The 11,297-nt window shown below is 35.1% G+C and overlaps 1 long non-coding RNA gene across 1 annotated transcript in view; it reads left to right on the top strand.

Moving 5' to 3' along the window:
• Nucleotides 1-654: 654 nt before the first annotated feature.
• The window catches only part of LOC114470856 (uncharacterized), a 33,126-nt gene continuing 22,483 nt past the window's right edge, over nucleotides 655-11,297 (top strand). The window contains exon 1 of the long non-coding RNA XR_003674917.1: nucleotides 655-694. This is a non-coding gene — a long non-coding RNA (uncharacterized LOC114470856). The remainder of the gene's footprint in view (nucleotides 695-11,297) is intronic.

Here is an 11,297-nt window from a genome sequence, read left to right as displayed (position 1 = left end):
AGATACCATTGGTTATGATTTGGCGCTATACAAATAAAAGATTGATTGATTGATTGATTGATTGATTGATTGATTGATTGATATTTATCATTTCATATGGAATAATAAAACACATCTTAACGTGTTTTATTATGTTTTTTTAGACTTTATTTTCAAAAGAATGTTTTCCACTTCAAGTAAAGATACAAATATTTTCTTAAAACTTTTCAAAAAGGATTTTTTCAAAATGAGGACAAAAATATTTATCATTTTATTTATTACCAAAAATGAAAGAGATTTACTTTAAACCAATGAATTACGTATATCAAGTAAATAATTGTATTCAAAGTCAAGGAACATGTTTATTTTTATTGTACTGTGTGATGTGGTTTTGGGAAAGAAAATGTGAAACCTGGGTTTGATTTTAATTTTGTTAATTTTTTATTTTATTTTGAAGAAGATACATTTTATACATGAACGTAGATTTTTAAAATAATCTTCTAATTTTAAAGCTTTTAAAATTATCTTAAAATTTTTTTGAAGTAAATGAAAACATTACAAAACAGAAGCGCTATAAGACCAGTTTATTATTATTATTATTATTATTATTATTATTATTATTATTATAGCTGCTTAGATATGTAAATTAGATTTTAATTATTAATGCCTGATTTTTCGTTTAACGGTCAAAGTTCACCTTCCGTCAGGACTGAAGGTAAAAACACTCCTTTCATTGTTTTACTGAAAGCCTCTGATGGTTTCACACCGGTTTTAGAGCGCATTGAGGCTGATGTGGAGCTTTCAGAGCACTTTTCTCTCATGCTAACGTTAGCGTCCTGTCTGTGTTCATCCTGTTATTGTTTAGACTCTGTGATGATGAAGATACAGTCATTGCTAAAGTTCCTGTAGTTTATCATACGCAGCTGGAGCAGATCATCACATTATTCACTATTAAATATGAGCTAGAAACTACCGCCACGTGGTTAGCCTTTAGCCCGCTAGCTAGTAGGGCTGTACATCACCAGCTACATCACGATAGGATGTCGATATGTTTGGATGACGATACGATGTTTGCTGATATCACAAAGTCTGTCACGATACGATTTTTATTGGATTCACAAGCCTGTGATTGATATGATGTGATATTATATTCATATCTCACACAATCATTACATGTTTATTAACTCCATAAAAACTACTGAAATATGATTTGACCATTTTATTTCTAAGGCATTAAATAAACAGTATAAACACCATTCTGTAACATTTAACAAATAATAGACTTTGAATTGTGAGTGATCTAGTATCTAGTAGTTTTATTCAAATTACTACGGTGTAATATGTTATTAATAATACAAAAATATGGATTTAAAAACAGTTGATTTCACTGTAACAAACTGTAACCAGATGGGAAGAAGTGTCACTGTCATGTTATTATTAATATTATTATTTTAACATTGACATGTTAATGATGCCACACTGTTATATAACTATTTATAAAAACATATTTTAAGGGTCAATGAAAACTGTTGTATAGATGCACCAAATATTTGGTACATGTTGTATTAATTAGGAAACACCTACAATTATGTCAAATGTATTAAGTGATTGAGTGCATATGGAGAATATGTCACAACAGAATCAATTTACTTTAAATTCAGAAATGGCAATAAAAATATATATTTTTTTTTTATATTGTACTTAAGATTTAGCAAATTTTATGTACTTTTATATCATATATATATGTATATATAGTAATTTTTTACAAACCACAACTTAAGTGGTGTAAATAAATATTTTTAGTGTATTTTACCTTATTATACTATTTAGAGTGTTGCAGATTGCTTAATTTGTGGTAAAATAAAAAGACCCCCCCTACAATGGGTTTTCATGTCGTTAGTGTTTGCATGTCTGTAATTAAAACAATAAACCTGATCAGATTCAGTAAATCATTGATCCCTGAGGGGACATTGGGTGACTGTGACATTAATACTGTTCTCATACATTTTATATGACATAAATATTTATAAATTAGCAGTCAGAATAATCCATGTCACTACAACTTAAATCTACCTTTTAATTGTATTGTATAAGTGTATTTATGTTTAATTATGTTTATTTATTTATTAGTATTTATTTGGTTTCCTCACAGAAGTTCAAAACTAATATTTTCTGAAAAAAATGATTAATATTTCTATAAAAAAATGTAATAAAAAAAATAAAAGTGGAAAACACAGAATTTATAAAAAAATAAAACAGATTTTATAGGGCCCTAGTTATGCCACCATCCCACGCAGGAAATGGTGGCACAGACAAGCTATATGAATTTCAAAATAAAGGCGTATCTTAAAGATGACTATGTTTATCAATGTTTTTGTTGTGCATCGATGTAATTGGATCGTTAATGAATTAATTATGGATTGATGTATTGTTACACCACTACTAGCTAGCTGGTGTTATAGATAAAGTGACTTTTTTAATTTTTTTTAATTTATTGAACAATTTAGCAAAGGAGTTCCAAGTAGGTAGGGCCTTTAAAATCTATTTTATTTTTTTCCAAATTTTGTGTTTTTCACATAATTTTTTTAAATTCTGTTTCTTTTAGAAATATTATTCAATTTTCTTCAGAAAGTCTTAATTAACTACTGTGAGTAAACACAATAAATACTAAAGAAAACCATAATTAAACAAATGTTAAACATAAAAATGTATTTTAAAATGAGTTAGCTACAATTAAAAGATATATTTAAGTTGTAGTGACATGGATTATTGTGACTGATCCTTTTTAATTACTCATATTATAGAAAGATGGATGAGAGCAGCATTAATGTCCCTTTGGGATCAATGGTTTACTGAATCTGATCAGGTTTATTGATTAAGTTTTGATCAACTTAATATAAATGATCCTGATGACATCATTCCAGACCATAATGATTAAACAAAAACAAATGGACTCAAAGTTGTATCAGTTATTTCACCACTAGTGTATGTCATATTTGACAGTATTTGACGTTATAGTTATTAACCTACGATGTTTAAGACTCTACAATGTGTGTTTCTATGGTATTAAATGGTAAATAACATCTCAATATTTACCAATTTATTTACTTAATACAGTTTGTATTTTACCAACATTTATTTCATCAACGTAAAAACCTGTGACAACAACTACACAATGTTTATAGATCTATAGATAAACTGACCCTATTAATATTTAGTAAATACAAATAGATTTATATGTAAACTTAATTTACATTGACCTAAAAATGACTAACATTTAGTCATTATTTGGAAAAATGGTTTAACTCTACTAAATATTTTCAGGGCTTGAGACTGCGACCAAATTGGTTACATATGCAGGTATTTTTTCAGTTTGTGCGTGTGAAAATTTCATCTGGTCGCATCTGTGAGAGTGCGTAGGATGACCTTATTTTGTGACGGAGCAGCTGAGCGCCTCGTCACGTCCCACAGAGTGCACTTTTCTTTTTTTTATTTATTGTAATACAATACAAGTAGAAACAACAAAAACAGACAAAGTACAGGATGAAAGCAGTTATAAGTTCCTGGAGGCTGATCCACTCACTCTCTCTCCTAGAAGACCCCCTTCATTGGTGGAGGAACCATGACTCAGCTTTCTCTCTTCTAGCATAATTAGCTAAACACTACCTGGCACTCGTGATGCAGCAGAAAGAGTTTTCTCCACCATTGGAGATATTGTGACAGCAAAGTGAATCAATCTCAGTCCAGAACACGTAGATCATCTTCTAGATGTTCCTGATGGACAGTAATCCCACATGGACAATTATGGACTGTATAATCATACACATCGAGACCAAGATGTTTCCACCATTGTTATGTGATTTGTTGAGAAATCACATAAAATACCAGTTAAAGTTTGCAGTGTTATTTGTACAATGTTATTTTTTAAATATCAAATAAAACACCAGTTTTATTGTTATGTATTTATAAATGGTGACTTTATGAGAGAGAGAAAGGCAGGGTTAGGGTTAGAATGTTACATTCTAACATCTCATCATAGCTACAGTAAAATACATGTTGAAATAATGAATTAATACAAAATTAACTAATGAAACAATAATGAAAACAATCAAAGTTTATACTTAATTGTTTTTGTATTTTTTAATTAAGCAATGAAAAATGTAATATTTTTTCTATTTAAAGAGTGCACGGCGTATTAGCCAGAACATTGTTTTGTTTTGTTGTTTTCCTAAAAAAGATGTTTTGTTTTCTTTTGTTTTTTATCCTCAGTGTATTGTATGGTGTTACTTTATTCCTGACTATGGGGGACAAAAGTAACAAAGTGCAACATCTAGTCAACGTCAAATTCCAGATTACACAGAAGATAATTTAAATTAGGTTTATTTAAACTAAGCTGATCAGAACTTAATCAATAAACCTGATCAGATTCAGTAAATCATTGATCCCTGAGAGGAAATCAGGTGACATTAATGCTGTTCTCATACATCTTTATATGACATATAAATAATTAAAAAGGAGAAGTCAGAATAATCCATGACACTACAATTTATATCTACCTTTTAATTGTGTGTACTTTATTTTTGACATACGTTTTTGTTTAATTAATTAAGATTTTTTATTTATTAATATTTATTTTGTCTCCTCACAGGAGTTAAAAACTAATAATTCTTTAAAAAATGAAAAAATATTTCTAAAAAAAAATGGAATTTAAAAAATAAAGTGGAAAAAACGGATTTGGAAAAAAATAAAACGGAATTTTGAAAAAAATTAAACAGATTTTATAAGGCCTTACTTACAGTATACGGAGTGGTTAGCATTAGCTCTTAGCCCAGTCTGTTGTGTCGGTGGGTTAGCTTAGCATAGTTATCTTTAGTTGAGTTTCCAGTTCATAATCGTTGCTACAGGTTCATCTCTGTCCCTGTGTTTGTAGAACTTAGGGTGGATCTGATGGAGGAACTAGGATTAGTTCACTTTGTTGATGTTTATCTGGTTTTAACCAAGTAGTGGTTCATGATGTATCACAGCACGGCAGTTTCAGGTAGCCGTGACGATCACGCGTCTGTGTGTGTGAGAGCTGGGGGTGGGAGGAGTGGTGCACACCGCGGCCGTGGAGGCTTTGCTGCGTAGCTCCTGTAAACAGAGTTCTGCTCCAGAGAATAATAAGTTGACAACAAACAGGAGCAGTTTTGTTCTGTGGAACAAGAGTTTATGGTCATTCTTTCCTAAATTGAGGGACAAATGGCCCGTGGCCCCTCGCTTTTTTCTGACATGGGAACTTATTGTTATTATAGTGTCGCACAATTATGCAGTTATATATCACTGATGAAAACTACACAACAACCCGAACGGTAACAACAGTAACATTGTGCACCGCAAGCAACCTCAGTATCGTTTACATCATTCGCACAGAGAACAAAGTATTTTGATTTCATTGTGCATTGGGCTGTCTAGATTTTTGTTTTGGAGTTACAGTATAAAGAATCTGATCAGGTTTTTCCACAGGAAATCTCTCCACCATTGTGAAGCTGAAGTTGAGATTTGAGTCTTGATCATATTCATCCAATCCTCCTGACTGATGGAAATTCCCAATTGCTTTTCCCATTTTTTTCTTCACATAATTCGTTGAATGGCCTCTTAATTTATTTATATATCCGTACAGTGGCCTTATCTGTGCTGCTAGATAGTAATCTTTAAGGGTTGGTAAGGCCATCCCTCCTTTGATTTTTACCAGCTGCAAAGTTTTATATCTCACCCGAGGTGGTTTTCCATTCCAGATGAAACAGATATCACCTCATCCCATTCTCTAAATTGTCAATCAGGAATGTGCACGGGCAGAAACTGAAACAAATAGAGCAGTCTCGGCAAAATGTTCATTTTTACTGTCATTATTCTGCTACCAATATCAAGGAGTAGAGGGGCCCACCTGTCAAAATCAACTTTGATCGGGGTATAATTTCTATCATACAATTGAGATATGTCCTTTGTTAATTTAATTCTAAAATAATTGATAGTTGTTGATTCCCAGTTAAATTTGTATTTATTTTTAAGTTCCATTGATCTCGTGAACTTAAACACTAAAGCCTGTGTTTTGTTAATATTTAGAGTGTAGCCAGACATTGCCCCATACATCTGCAACAAATCCATTAATTTAGGGATTCCGGAGGCAGAATTCTTTAGACTAATAAGAACATCATCCACGTACAAACATATCCTATTTTCTGTGTCTTTTATCACAATTCCTTCTAATATTGGATCCTGTCTTATAGCTTGTGCAAGTGGTTCAATAAACAAGTTAAAGAGTCCAGGGCTAACTGGGCAAGGCAAGGCAAGGCAAATTTATTTGTATAGCGCATTTCATACTCAAGGCAACTCAATGTGCTTTACATGATAAAACATTCAATTGTTTAAAATCAATAAGAACATTTAAAATCATCAGTAAAATCAATTAAAACCATCAGTAAAATCATCATGACATCAACAACATGACAACATATGCAGTAGAGAAAAAAAGTGCCTTTAACTTTGATTTAAAAATGTTCACATGTGATGCTGATTTCAGCTCTGCTGCAGTTTGTTCCACTTCTTTGCAGCATAACAACTAAAAGCAGCATCACCATGGTTACTGTGAACTCTGGGCTCCACTATCTGACCTGTGTCCATAGATCTGAGAGACCTGCTGGGTTCATACCTGACTAACATCTCACTGATGTATTCTGGACCAAACCCATTCACACATTTATACACCAGCAGCAGAACTTTACAGTCTCCTCTGAGGCTGACTGGGAGCCAGTGTAAAGACTTTAAAACTGGAGTAATGTGTTCTGACCTCTTTGTTCTGGTTCAGACCTGAGCTGCAGCGTTCTGAACCAGCTGTAGATGTTTGATGCTCTTTTGGGGGATTCCTGTCAGAAGACCATTACAATAGTCCAGTCTGCTGGAGATAAAAGCATGGACCAGTTTCTCCTGATCTTTCTGAGCCATTAATCCCTTCACTCTGGAGATGTTCTTTAGGTGGTAGAAGATGTTTTTGTGATAGATTTGATCTGACTGCTGAATGTAAGATCTGAGTCAATCAAAACACCAAGGTTTTTGACTTGGTCTTTAGCTTTTAAAGATCGAGACTCAAGATAATTGCTGACAGCAGTCCTTTTTTCCTTGTTACCAAAGACGTTCACCTCCATCTTGTCAAGGAAGTTTTCACTCATCCAGCAGTTTACTTTTTCTAAGCAGTCACACGACACCTCAATGGGACCATAGTCATCTGGGTTCAGTGATAGATATAGTTGTGTGTCATCTGCGTAGCCCTGATAATCAACCTTACAGTTCTGTAAAATTTGTCCTAAAGGAAGCATATAAAGGCTAAACAGAAGAGGTCCAAGAACAGATCCCTGAGGAACCCCACAGGACATTGGTAATCTGTCAGATTCAAAGTTTCCAATGCTTACAAAATAGCTTCGCTCCTCCAAGTAGAACTTAAACCATTGCATTACTTTTCCATTTAGTCCAACCCATGTTTGCAATCTGTGCAACAAAATTGTATGATCTACAGTGTCAAATGCAGCACTTAGATCCAACAGAATGAGAACAGATACTTTTCCTGAATCAGTGTTCAACCTTATGTCATTGATCACTTTGATCAGATCAGTTTCTGTGCTGTGATGAGAACGAAAACCTGACTGAAATTTATCAAATATTTTGTTGAATGTTAAGAATTGACTCAGTTGGTTGAAGACCACTTTCTCAATGATCTTGGCCATGAATGGAAGGTTCTGATTGGTCTATAGTTAGCCAGTATAGAGGCATCCAGTGTTCTCTTTTTTAACAGAGGTTTCACAGCAGCTACTTTCAGGGATTTTGGTACGGTGCCTGATTGGAATGATCAGTTAATTATCTGACACAAATCAGTGACAATTGACTTTACAACAGTTTTAAAGAAGTTTGAGGGTTTTGTGTCAAGGCAACACGTTGATGGATTCAGCTGCTGAACAGTCTCCTCTATTGTTTTTGGGTTCACTGTAATAAACTCTAACATTGTAGTTGACTCATCCATCAGTGGTTGAAGCTGTTCAAGCTTTTTGTTATTTTGCTGGTTTGTTCTGATGTTTGACCTTATTGATTGTATTTTTTCATTGAAATATACAGCAAATTCATTGCATTTTCCAGCTGACAGTAATTCAGGGGCTATCTGATCTGGGGGGTTGTGAGCTTTTCAATTACAGAAAACAACGTGCAAGAGTTGTTGACATATTTGGCAATAATTTCAGAAAAGTATTGCTGCCTTGCTTTGGAGTTTTGGAGTTTTGTTGATCTCCATTTACGCTCAGCTCTTCTACAGTCAGATTTCAAATTCTGCATTATCTCAGTCCTCCTCCAAGGTGTTTTCTGTGTGTTTGGTTTTCTCTTAGTTTTGATTGGAGCCACCACATCTATGACATTACAGACTTTTCTATTATACTCATCCAGAAGATCATCAACTGTCTCAGCACTCAATGTTGGTGTCATTGCTATGGCTTCCATAAACTGTGCATGTGTTGTCATTTATGTACCTTTTCTTTAAACACACATAACTAGGGGGAACAGATGTTACAGTCTCTAGGTCAAAAAAGACACAGAAATGATCAGATAGAGCTAAGTCTCTTACATCAACTGCAGAGATATCAACACCTTTAGAGATAACCAGATCCAAAGTGTGACCTTGAGTGTGTGTCAGACCAGTCACATGTTGTGTAAGACCAAAAGTATCCATTAAAGCATACAGTTCTTTGGCAGTATTGTCCATGTTATTGTCTACATGAATATTAAAGTCACCTGTTATTATTAAAAAGTTGTATTCAGTGCATACAACTGACAGCAGTTCAGCAAACTCATCCATGAATTCTCCAGAATATTTTGGGGGTCTATAAACGACTAAAAACAGAACTCTTGAATCACCCTTCAGTAAGAATGACATATATTCAAAGGAGATAAAATCCCCAAATATTATTTCTTTGCACTGAAATATTGATTTAAAAATGGCAGCAACTCCACCACCTTTCCTGCAAGTACGACACTTATTTAAATAAATAAAGTCTTGTGGTGAACTTTCATTGAGAATAGTATTACTGATACCATCATTCAACCATGTTTCATTAAGAAATAAAAAGTCCAAGTGATGTGTCAAAATAATATCATTAATTATTAGTGACTTGTTAACAAGAGATCGAACATTAAGAAGAGCTAATTTTAAAAACTTTACTGGAGACACTGGTGGACTTTTTGGATGACATGTTATAGGAGTCACATTTTTATCTCTATAAACCTTTTTGCTTTTCTTTAATTTCACAATTTTACCTGTGTTACCTGTCACCACAGGAATTAAAGAAGCTGCATTACTCCATAAGGCCCTGACTTTTTCTGGTTGTTCCTAAAAATAGAGCTATTGCAGTCTGGACCCAGCACACATCAGACCTGTGTCGCTCTAAGATGAACACAGCTGGCCTGAGGAGAAGAGTGATCCTGGGCCTGGTATCATTGAGGAGGGATGGGTGGTGCAGATTGGTTCTTTAGAGGAGATAAGATGGGACCATGGTGGGGTAAAGGGTGGGGTGTCAGTCTTGTGCCAGCCAGAACCAGCTCGTTCATCTGGGCAGTTAAATCCAAGAAGGCAGGGGTAGGAGAGAAGCTGGATGAGGTGGAAGTAGGTGAATTTTGGGGTGAAGCAGGTGGGTCCTGAGATGTGGGGGTTGGGTTGACCTCTTCATTTTGTCGATTTTTATTTCTTGCTGGAAGCTCATCGACTCCATGTTCTTTCCTTGTTGTTTTGTTCTCCGATGGTACATGTTGTCCTCTGTCTTTATCAGAACTGATAGCAGTGTGACTGGTGAAGTAAAACAAGTTGGATGTGAAGAGTTTTACTCCAGCCTTGTTTAGACACAGTCCATCTGCTCTAAAAAGATGACGACGTTCCCAAAAAATAAGAGAGTTTTCTATAAAATTTAGTGAAAGGGCAGCACAAGCCGAAGACAGAAATTTATTCAAAGAGTAAATCCTTGAGAATTTCAGATCTCCTTTGCGGACTGGAGGTATCTGGCCACTGATGAACACTTTAGGCTGTATACAGCTCACAGTTTTTAGCAGATGGGTGAAATCCTGCTTTAACACCTCAGACTCCTCCTTGGCTAAATCATTTAACCCAAAATGAATCACAACATTTTTCAAATGTGGGTAATCTGCAATGATTTGCAAGATTTTGTCAGCCAGGTCTGATACTGTGTCATTAGGTAAACAGATCACTTTCACGTTGCTGCTAAACATCTTCTGAGCATCTTTAACAGAAACGTCTCCCACTATCAGTGTGTGAGGTTGTTGCTTTGGCCTACCATGTCGCTTTTGTTTTCCTGAAGCACTTTCAGTCTTTGCAGTTCCAGAAAGTTGTGTGTTGACCTCATTAGAGCCAGATCCAAGGTCATTCAGCAGTGGGACGAATCGATTACTCAGTTCTACATGAAACTGGGTTTGTGACTTGGTGATACTCCTGCCTTTAGCAGATGTCCACTTTTGTGCCTGGGCAGACAAGGGAGTTGATGTTGAGGCTGCAGTCTGCGAAGTCAGTGCAGGCCAGTCCGTCTCATTATTGATATCAGGGCGATTTGCTTGGCCCGTTAGCCTTTGAAGTGGATATGACTTTTTCTTAGGCTTAGCTCCCAGAGTATTCCAGGGAGGACTCACACCTGTTGGCTTATCAACGGGAACAGGATCCTCCCTAGGCCTGATAGCTTTGTTAGCACGGGCTGGTAGCGAGTTAGCTTTATCCACTCCGCTGTTTTGAAACAGCGGCACAGTCGTATCATTATCATATCCACAGTGTCCATTAACCTCAATGTTTACTTGTATTCCTCACACTGTAGTCTCCAGTTCAGTAATCTTTTGGAGGAGACTGCTGTATTCTGTTGTGGAAAGAGCCATTCTTCTGCTAGTTAGCTTGCTACTTGTAGCTAGCTAGCTTGCTACTTAGCTTTCCAGTTGAGCCAGCAAATAAAAAAGCAGTAGATGATTACCTCAGAGCCATAGTCATATGGTAAATGATAGAGTTTGATGTTGAGGTATCGTATCATTTCTCAGAAGAAAAAGTTAATGTTTAGTAAATAAATTCCTCTGTGAGCTCCGCTCTGCTCTTTAGCTGCTGTCAGCTCAGCTGCCGGAAGTACAGACAACCCTGGCGGCAACCTCGTTGCAGGTCCCCATTAACTTTTATCCTGGCTATTGGGTGTGTGTATAGACTTTTAATGTTATTTATGAATTTCTCATGAAAGCCAAATTTTTCCATAACTTTATAAAGA

The sequence above is a fragment of the Gouania willdenowi genome, chromosome 10 (assembly GCF_900634775.1).
Source record: "Gouania willdenowi chromosome 10, fGouWil2.1, whole genome shotgun sequence".
NCBI lineage: Eukaryota > Metazoa > Chordata > Actinopteri > Blenniiformes > Gobiesocidae > Gouania > Gouania willdenowi.
The sequence above is the reverse complement of the archived record's forward strand: the minus strand, read 5'-3'. Positions and strand labels throughout refer to the sequence as shown.